Raw genomic sequence first — 8,686 nt, 5'->3', positions numbered from 1 at the left:
ACCCCAAAACCCCTTTCAAAAAATTAAAAACCCACCAAATCTAACCCCATGAAACCGGTTAGGGAGGTCAATGCAGCCAGAATCAACGTCGGGGGTAGGACGACGCGTTCAGAATGGGGGACAAGGAGGTCAGCATGGCCTATAAAGGGACAGGGGACGAGGAACGGGCTAAGACTGGGACGAGAAAGGGGTTTTTGAGGGTTGGGGGATGCCGCATGAAAGAGGGAGGGAGGGGGTTGGTGGTGCAGGGGAGGGGATCGGTCGTGATGTCGATGCAGGAGTTGTGGTTAGGGGCTGAGTGGCTGGAGCCACGAGAAGGAACGGGCACCGGCTGGTGGGTTGTGGGTGATTTTTAAATTTTTTTCTTTTCAAAAATCTACTCCCTCTGTCCCCATTTGATTTCCACTTTTGATAAAAAAAAAAATCACGGAAGTTAAGGAGAAATTAAGGAAGTACATGAAAACTAAAACCCAATCATTTAAAAAAAAGAAAGAAGAGAGAGAAAGTAATCCATGTGATTTATTAAACAACGAACCAATGAAAACCAAGAACCACATTAGATATCCATGTGATTTATTTTTAACCAATAACATTATAAGAAATAATTACATCACCCAATAAAATTACATTAAACATATTGATGACTAGAAGAAGTACTAAAGGAGGTTAGTTATGTATATAAATTTACATAACATGGCATTGTTGTAAATAAATAGCAACTTTTATTGTAACGGGTTTGCAATTTGGAGGGAAAATGTAATTGTACAGTAAAACTTGTAACGGTGTGGGACCATTTGATGGATTAAAAAAATATGTTGAGTAACCCCACTTTACATATCTTTCTTTTTGGTCTGACTGGAACATTCCATTCATCCCCACCAAAATTTGTTATGTGTTCGTACTTTTGTTCAAATTGACTTCGTCCCTGAGTTTGGCAACGAGGCAAGGTTCCTCAATTTTGGGGAACCTGCCACATTTTTCGGTGTAGTCTTCGCTACAATTTAATGAATTGGATGAGGTAGCACATGGATGATGGAGTATTTGGAAAAAACTAAGGACCTTGAAAAGTACCATGGTGGTGAGTATGGAGTCAGCCTTGATGCCGAAGCCGTTGACGGGGCCGTAGTTATTGATGAGGACGTGGGTGATGGTGGTGCTGCGGCGTTGGAGGCCTTGTTAAATCAGGTAAGGAATTTGTGATTTTTGTTTTAAATTAGGGTTTTGTAATTCGTAGAAGTAATGGTTGAAAATTAAATATTTGCCTTTTAAATTATTGAAATTATGTAACTAGGGTGTTTATAATTGTGGGTTGATTGTTGTATTTGATGTATTTGTCATTTTCAGACAGATAGTGGGAGTAAGAGAGTAATTTGGTGTTGACATAGGGTGATTCTTCGTATATGTATATGATTCTCTGTCCTATTTAACTTAGTTTTTTGAATTTTTTGCATAGTATATTGTATGTTGATGACTGTTTTGTAGAAGGTTGTGAATTATTGTTGTATAGAAAATTGGTAAATTGTTGTTAAAAATTGATAAATTGTTGGTATAAATTGGTAAATTGAGGTGAGATTGATGATTGGTGTATGAATTGTGTAATGTAGGTTGTTGTTGGGGAGGAGTCTTTTAGGACTCCAAAGAAAGGTAAGAGCAATGTTTTAGTTAGTGTTGAGATAGAAGAGCCTATGGAATTGGAGTTGGATGTACCTCTCCCGCCTCCTGCTGTAGGAATGGTGTTTGGTTCTATGTTGGAGGTTGATGAGTATTTTCGTAATTATGGCCAGCAGCAGGGGTTTGGTATTGTGAGGGCTAATGGGGCTAAGTCTGGAAAAGGTATGAAGCGTAATTGTAGGTGGACTTGTGAATGTTTTGGTAAGACTGTGCGGAAGAGGAAAAAACCTGAACCGAGGTTGGTGTCTAATGCTCAGATCAGTGAAGATGAAGACTTGTGTCCAAAACGCAAGTCGAAGAAATGTGATTGCACTGTGTTTCTATATGCCAAGGTCAATAAGCCTGGGCAATGGGTTATTGATAAGGCCCATTTGACACATGTTGGGCATAATCCTACTCTTGGAAAATCAAAGAACATTAGTAGGTTTAGGAAGAAATTTTTGGTGGATAATCCTCATCTTGTGCGGCAGTTGTTTATTAAACGTAAGGATGGGGTTCCTGTGGCTAATATATATAGAAGTATGGAAAAGCAGAGGAATGGGTTAGAGGATATGCCGTTTGAGCAGAAGGATTTACATGCTGAAGTTGCGAAGCAGAAGAAACTTGTGTTTGAACAAGGGGATGCAAAAGTTATGTTTAACTACTTTAAGAGGATAGTTGAGGACAATGATAAATTCTTTCATACATATCGAGTTGATGAAGATGGTCGGTTGAAAGATGTGCTATGGGTTAATGCTAGGAGTAGGGCGGCGTACGAGGAGTTTGGTGACGTCGTTGTTTTTTATTCTACGTACTTGACTAACGAGTATAAGCTTCCTTTCTACAATTTTGTTGGTGTCAACCACCATGGGCAGACCATTCTACTTGGTGTTACTCTTGTTAGTTGTGAGACTGCCGAGACATTTGAATGGGTATTTTCAAGTTGGCTTATATGTATGGGTGATAAAGCTCCTATTGGGATTCTAACGAACCAAGATCTGGCAATGAGGAAGGCTTTGAAGGCGGCTATGAAGGGTACGACGCATAGATGGTGTATTTGGCACATTCTCAACAAGTTCTCTTAGAAGTTAGGCAAGTGCGTTTATTACCCTGAGTTGAAGGAGGGACTGCACCGAGCTGTCTATAACAGCCTTGACTGTTAGGAATTCGAACAACGGTGGCCCGAGGTATTAAGAAGTATGAAGCTGATGATGATGAGTGGCTGGCAGGTATGGTCTTAAACTGATTGTCTTTAATTTTTTCTTGTAGCTATTTTATTTATTTCTCTTGCCTTTTAATGTTGATTTTGGTGGTGATTGATTTTGGGTGGTGTGTTATATTGATTGGGTTTAGGATGAAATATAGACTACTGTATAATTTTGTGTCCTTTTTTTTTCCTGGTAAATATTTACTAGGTTCAATGACCCCTCATTGTGATTACTTCTGATTGGGTGTATGGCTACAATGGTGTATGTTAGGGTTGTTTGAAGAAAGGGCTATGTGGGTTCTCGCTTTTGTGAAACATTTGTTCTGGGCAGGGATGAAAACCACTCAGAGGGTGGAAAGTGTTCATAGATTTTTTGATGGATATTTGAGCAAGCACACCTTGTTACATGAAGTCGTGGAGCGGTATGAAGAAGCCCTCTCGGTTAGAGCAACAACAGAAAACAAGAATGATGACAGCAATGCTAGATATGTGAAGAAGGCGTGGACCGACTTTCCTGCTGAGCTACTCTTTATCTTGATACGCTTCAGTTACTTGAGATTCAAGTGAATGAGATGGTGGGCATGATTAACAAAAAGGCTGAGAACAATGGTTGCTGTGAAAATGGAACACCCGTTACCCCATTTACCCAGAGGCAAGGAAGTTGTTTGGAGATACTCAAAGATCCTCCTATACCAAAAAAGTCACCTCATTGAACAACAGATGTCCGATTCCCATCCTGTATTGAGAAGAAGAAGAAGGGTGGAAGGAGTAACAATACTCAAAAGACTACTAGCCAAAAAAAAGTTGTACAACAACAATTTAGCACTCCGTCCAACAGCCAAGTGCCTATTCTCCCTATTCTTTATTTATTTTTGTTATATTTTTTCTGTTAATCGACCCTGCATGTCAAATGAATTTGAACTTTTGTTGTCCATGGGGCAGGGTTTTTACTTCCCATATAGCCCCCAATCTGTAGGAGGTATTCAGATGGTTGACGGTGATGGTTCTATTGGCTACTTCATTGGTGTTTCCGGAGGCCAGATTGGTGCAAGTCATGTTGCAGGGTCTGAGACTGATCGTCAAGCCCCGTATCGGCCCGGTTTTTTCCTTATTTATACACCCCAATATAGGCCTATGAATGCAGGTGATGTAGGGGCGGCAATTCCCAACTCCCCTCCCACCCCTCGGTCCTCAGCTTGTTCCGTAGCTGGTGGGAGGCCTATGTTCAGAACAATTGTTCCAAAACCCCAAACGCCAATGTCTACCCAAGGTTGTTATCAAAAAGTTGCTACTCAACTACAGTTTTCCCAACATGGTAACCAACAATCTCCAACGCAACCAACCCCTTCCACATTTAACCCGGGCACTATGTAGTAGGTCGTAGCAGTTATGAATACGGTGAACTAAATTTGTGATGTTTGCCCTTTTTGGAAGCGCAAATGATGAACTAACAAACTAATTGATTACTTTTGACTCGTAGGACAGGTGAATTGATGGACAGGTGAATTAAACGAGTACCTAGGAATTTTTTTGTAAAGAAAACATTTATGTAAACAGGAATATGTCCTATTGGTTGCCCAACATTTTAAATGTTAGATTATGTTGGGTATTTTGGTGTACATATCAAAACACTTATGTTATATATTGTCTCGTTAAGTATTGTTCCTTAATTTGTTGTGTACGTCCCTTTATTTTATTTCATGTGACAAATTCCTCTTTCACAGTAACTATTAGTATCATAATTTCCTTACTGCATTGCAATGTCACGATCACATAAATTCTGCTTGCATAAACTTTCTTTAATATTGGGTGCAGACTCATATTACAACACAAATGAATTTGTATTGAATGAGTCCTGACTAGGTTGTATCATTTTTAACCCCAGTAATGAGGTAAGTAATCGTAATGGAATACAACTCCTAATGAAATTAAGCACACTGGGAAGGACTTAGTTGTAACTTGATGCCTTGTTAATGCGTACTACTTACAAGAATAAAGTACCATTGGAGGCTACATTGGTTTCAGTCATCAGTTTTGCATGAGTGTGATAGGGGTATTACTTGTGATCCATTCATAAAACTACTGCAACACTACTAAGCTAAAAGAGCCATGGTAGTGATACTACTACTTCATTTAGTAATAACTTTTACATTTTAGTGAATGAGGACATAGGTTTCATCTACAATACATTTCATTACACTGAATTGCTTATACATTGTACTGGAAGTCATTGTGAAAATAAATTCACTGGGACATTTTATGGTACAGTTTGAAGGTCCAAGGGTTTAGTTGATTATGATTACAAAGATTAAGGGTAATAATTACTGTTTATTATATTACTAGTTTTGTGCCCCGGCGATGCCCGTGTAGTTTGTGGACTTCTAAGATTAAATTATACTATTACAATTCAATTTGAATGAAAATAGATTTCTATATTAACTATTTTTGCTACAAAGTCAATCTTTATTTATCCAACGTGGTACGCTACTTGGCAAAAAATTAAAACAGCACATGACGTTGAGTTGTGGCCTAATTATAAATTTATTATTTGGTATTTCATCGAACAAGTAATTCTAAACTAATAATGTAATTCTACAATTTGATTGATAATAGAATTCTTATCTATTTTTATTTATCTAAATAACTTTATCGATGGTGGCGCGACACATGACATTTTTTTTATCAAATGAAGTCTATTTAAATATACCTAAGGTGGCGCGACAGCTGGCAAAAACACGACAGGTGGCGAAAAGTAGGAATTTGGATGTCGCTAATTCGTGACTTGGATAAAAGTTTAGCTTTATATATGAGTTATATGATTAGAATAGAGTAAGTACTTGTCTTGTAGTGTCAGGTAATTGTACACCTCTACTACTTTCATAACATGTATACTTATTAGCTTGCTATTTTTGTTCTTTGTGATAGAGCCACCAGACACCTTGTTATCCATTTCAATCTAAACTGTGTAGTAAGTATGTCTTGATAATATCGACATACCTACTTACGAAGTGTCATTTTTGAATTCTCCTAATTTAGATGCATTATCCTCTTTATGTATTTTTTTTTTCTTAAATTTTTCATTTTAGATGTTTACCCTAAACAACTTAACACAGATGGTTTACACCCACTTGTACTCCTTTAGAGGAATCAATTCCTTATTAATTTTATACTCTCATTACACATAAAATGGTTCAATTGACATTTTGTCCCAGTGAGTAATATTTATAATTAACTTCCTAATTTTTTAAAACATAACATTGTGTAGGAGTAGGGTTCGATTAGGAGGTACTAGGGTACCGCCTACCCAAAGACATAACACTACTGCAAAAATTGGCAAAGAGATCTGTTGAAATATGCCTAAAAGACCGCCTCACAACGGGTCTCTATCTCAGGGGTCTGTTTGATAAAGAGACCCGTTCTTGAGGGGGGTCTGTTTAGGAAGACGAAGAGACCCGTTGTAAGTTATAACGGGTATGTTATGTAAGTTATGAATTTAATAGTTTAGAAGAAAAACAGACCTAATGTTTGAGATAAGGGGTCTGTTTAGTGTCATCAAACAAACCTATTCTGTCAAATAACGGGTATGTTTGTTCTCAAACTTTTTTAATAAAAAACAAATAAAAATTTTCCCTTTAAATTTTTTTGTTATTTGGAAGGCTCGTATTTGAATTTCAAAAATGTTTTATGCAATACAAAAATTGGCGGAACATACGAAGTAAATTGTAAGAGTACACTATGTTGATCTTAAGTTTTGATGATGACTCAAGGAACCTAAGCAAACCATAAGGGCTTTAACTTTTGTCTATTAGCTTTGATGTACTTGACAGGTTTTATATGCAACGAAGTTCTAGAGTTAGAATGGAGCATGGAACAAGTCTAAAGGATGAGCTATGGACAAGCATAGAAGACAATCAGTAGCCAAGTTCCTTGAGTGAGGAACTGAAGCTCCAGAGTCGAAGCTTCATTGTGTTCCAAGGAGTCTATTGTATCTTTATTATTTATTTTAGGCTTCTTGTATATATGTTAAGTACGTGGCAAATTGATAGAATTTAAGTGGATTTAATTTTGAGTTTTAAAGATTTTATTTTCCTTGTTTTAAACAAGATTTAATCTTATTTCTGAAAACCATTTTTTAAGTGAAAAATATCTTATTTATTTAAAAGATTTTCTGTTTTTATTTTATCCTAATCTTTTGGAAAATCTGACTTGGTAAAACTATTTTGAAAAACGGCTTTTTACTTAGTCAAGGAAGTTGAGAAAATAAAGGAACCACTTCCTTTTGTGCGCTTCAGCTTGCTGCCCAAGCATCCACGAACTGCACTTCCTTATTTCATGGAAGTTGTGGTGTAGTGGGAGTTAAGGTAAACGTAAGGTCTCAACTGGTTTCCTCTTATATAAATAGGATCAGTTTTCTGTTTTGAAAAGTACACTTGAGCATTACAATTCTTAGTTTTTCGAAAAGAGTCAAAAATCCATTTAAGTCCTTGAGTGTCCTTGTACTTAGCATCTTAGGAGTTTTTGTCTTGAGTTGTATTGGGGTAGAGTTTGGGTAAACTCTAGAGTGTGTAATTGCTTTGAGTGAAGCAAGGAGAAAGAGAGAGATTCGAGAGCTTAACTGATTGAGGGATCAGTTAAGGGGGAACTTAAGTTCATTGAGGAACTTGAGTTTAGAGTCTTAATTTGTAATAGGTTGTTTGCCCTATTATTATTAAGAGTTGAGTTTAAAATCCCTTGTGGTCGTGGTTTTTCTTCTTGATTAGGGCCAAGAAGTTTTCCACGTAAAATCTCTCTTGCACTTTAAAGTTTTTGTTTAAGTTCCTTTAAGAATTTCGCAAAAATTACCCTAGTTCCTCTACAATACAATTCATACAATTCACCCCCCCCCCCTTGTATTGTTCATTCGAGTCAACACACTATATAAGACAATTGAAAATAATAATGGAATAAATTAAAACTTACGTGACACAAAAAAATCATCCAACAACATAAAATTTGAAAAAATAAAAATTTATGTGAAATTTACAATAATAATTAACATTAATAATGGCTTCAATACTCCATTTCTCCATTGTTTGATGACATCACGCAAACCTGACCAAAAGAAGAAGAAAAATCAATCTTAATGAAAATGCTATAAAAGCTCTAGTATTACTCGTACAATGGTTAATTGGTTATCCAACAAAAATAAGAAAATTTATGGAGCTAATTAATTATGTAACATTCATTGATTAAGATAACATAATACTACTGCTAAAACACTAATAAACGACATAATTATTTAGTTACCCAGTTAATCATAATCAAGAAGAACACCTGCAACTCTTCATTGTAAAAGTGAATGAACTCCAAAAAACTACTACAACAATCTCCGCAAAACCTCCATTAATCAACCAATTCAGAGAAATGAACCTGCAAGCGAGACCCGAAGAAAGGACTACAGCCACAACGAAGATGGAAGCAATTGTAATAAACAATTCTACTCGAAAACTAATTTGAAAACATAGTCAATAATAATAAAATAAAAACCAATTTACATATCGATTACCTCAATTTTGTTCAGAAGATAGGCCATCAATTAGACAACAATTCTTCAAAATTCCAGATCCATTAGCATAGGAGGTTGAGCTTCTTTCTGCCTTTGATAAATTGAAGTAGAGCTTCAATAAGGTTCAATACAAGGGAACATTGAATACGATTGATTATTTTTGTAGAGATGATGAATTAATTGTTGGTCTATGTTGTTTATTTTTCCACATCTCCCTTTAACTTGACGATTTTTCAAACTTGAGAAAAAATGGGAGATAAATGTTGTGCTTTGATTCAATGGAG

General features: G+C 36.3%; 1 long non-coding RNA gene across 1 annotated transcript; it reads right to left on the bottom strand.

The window, feature by feature from the left end:
* Positions 1 to 7,775: 7,775 nt before the first annotated feature.
* LOC145612907 (uncharacterized) lies at positions 7,776 to 8,373 on the bottom strand. The gene is made up of 2 exons (XR_014106816.1): positions 8,144 to 8,373; positions 7,776 to 7,948 (listed from the first exon to the last, which is right to left on the bottom strand). It is a non-coding gene; the product is annotated as an uncharacterized LOC145612907 (long non-coding RNA).
* Between the last annotated feature and the right edge of the window lie 313 nt (positions 8,374 to 8,686).

Source organism: Chenopodium album, chromosome 3, assembly GCF_948465745.1.
Source record: "Chenopodium album chromosome 3, dcCheAlbu1.1, whole genome shotgun sequence".
Lineage (NCBI taxonomy): Eukaryota > Viridiplantae > Streptophyta > Magnoliopsida > Caryophyllales > Amaranthaceae > Chenopodium > Chenopodium album.
The sequence above is the reverse complement of the archived record's forward strand: the minus strand, read 5'-3'. Positions and strand labels throughout refer to the sequence as shown.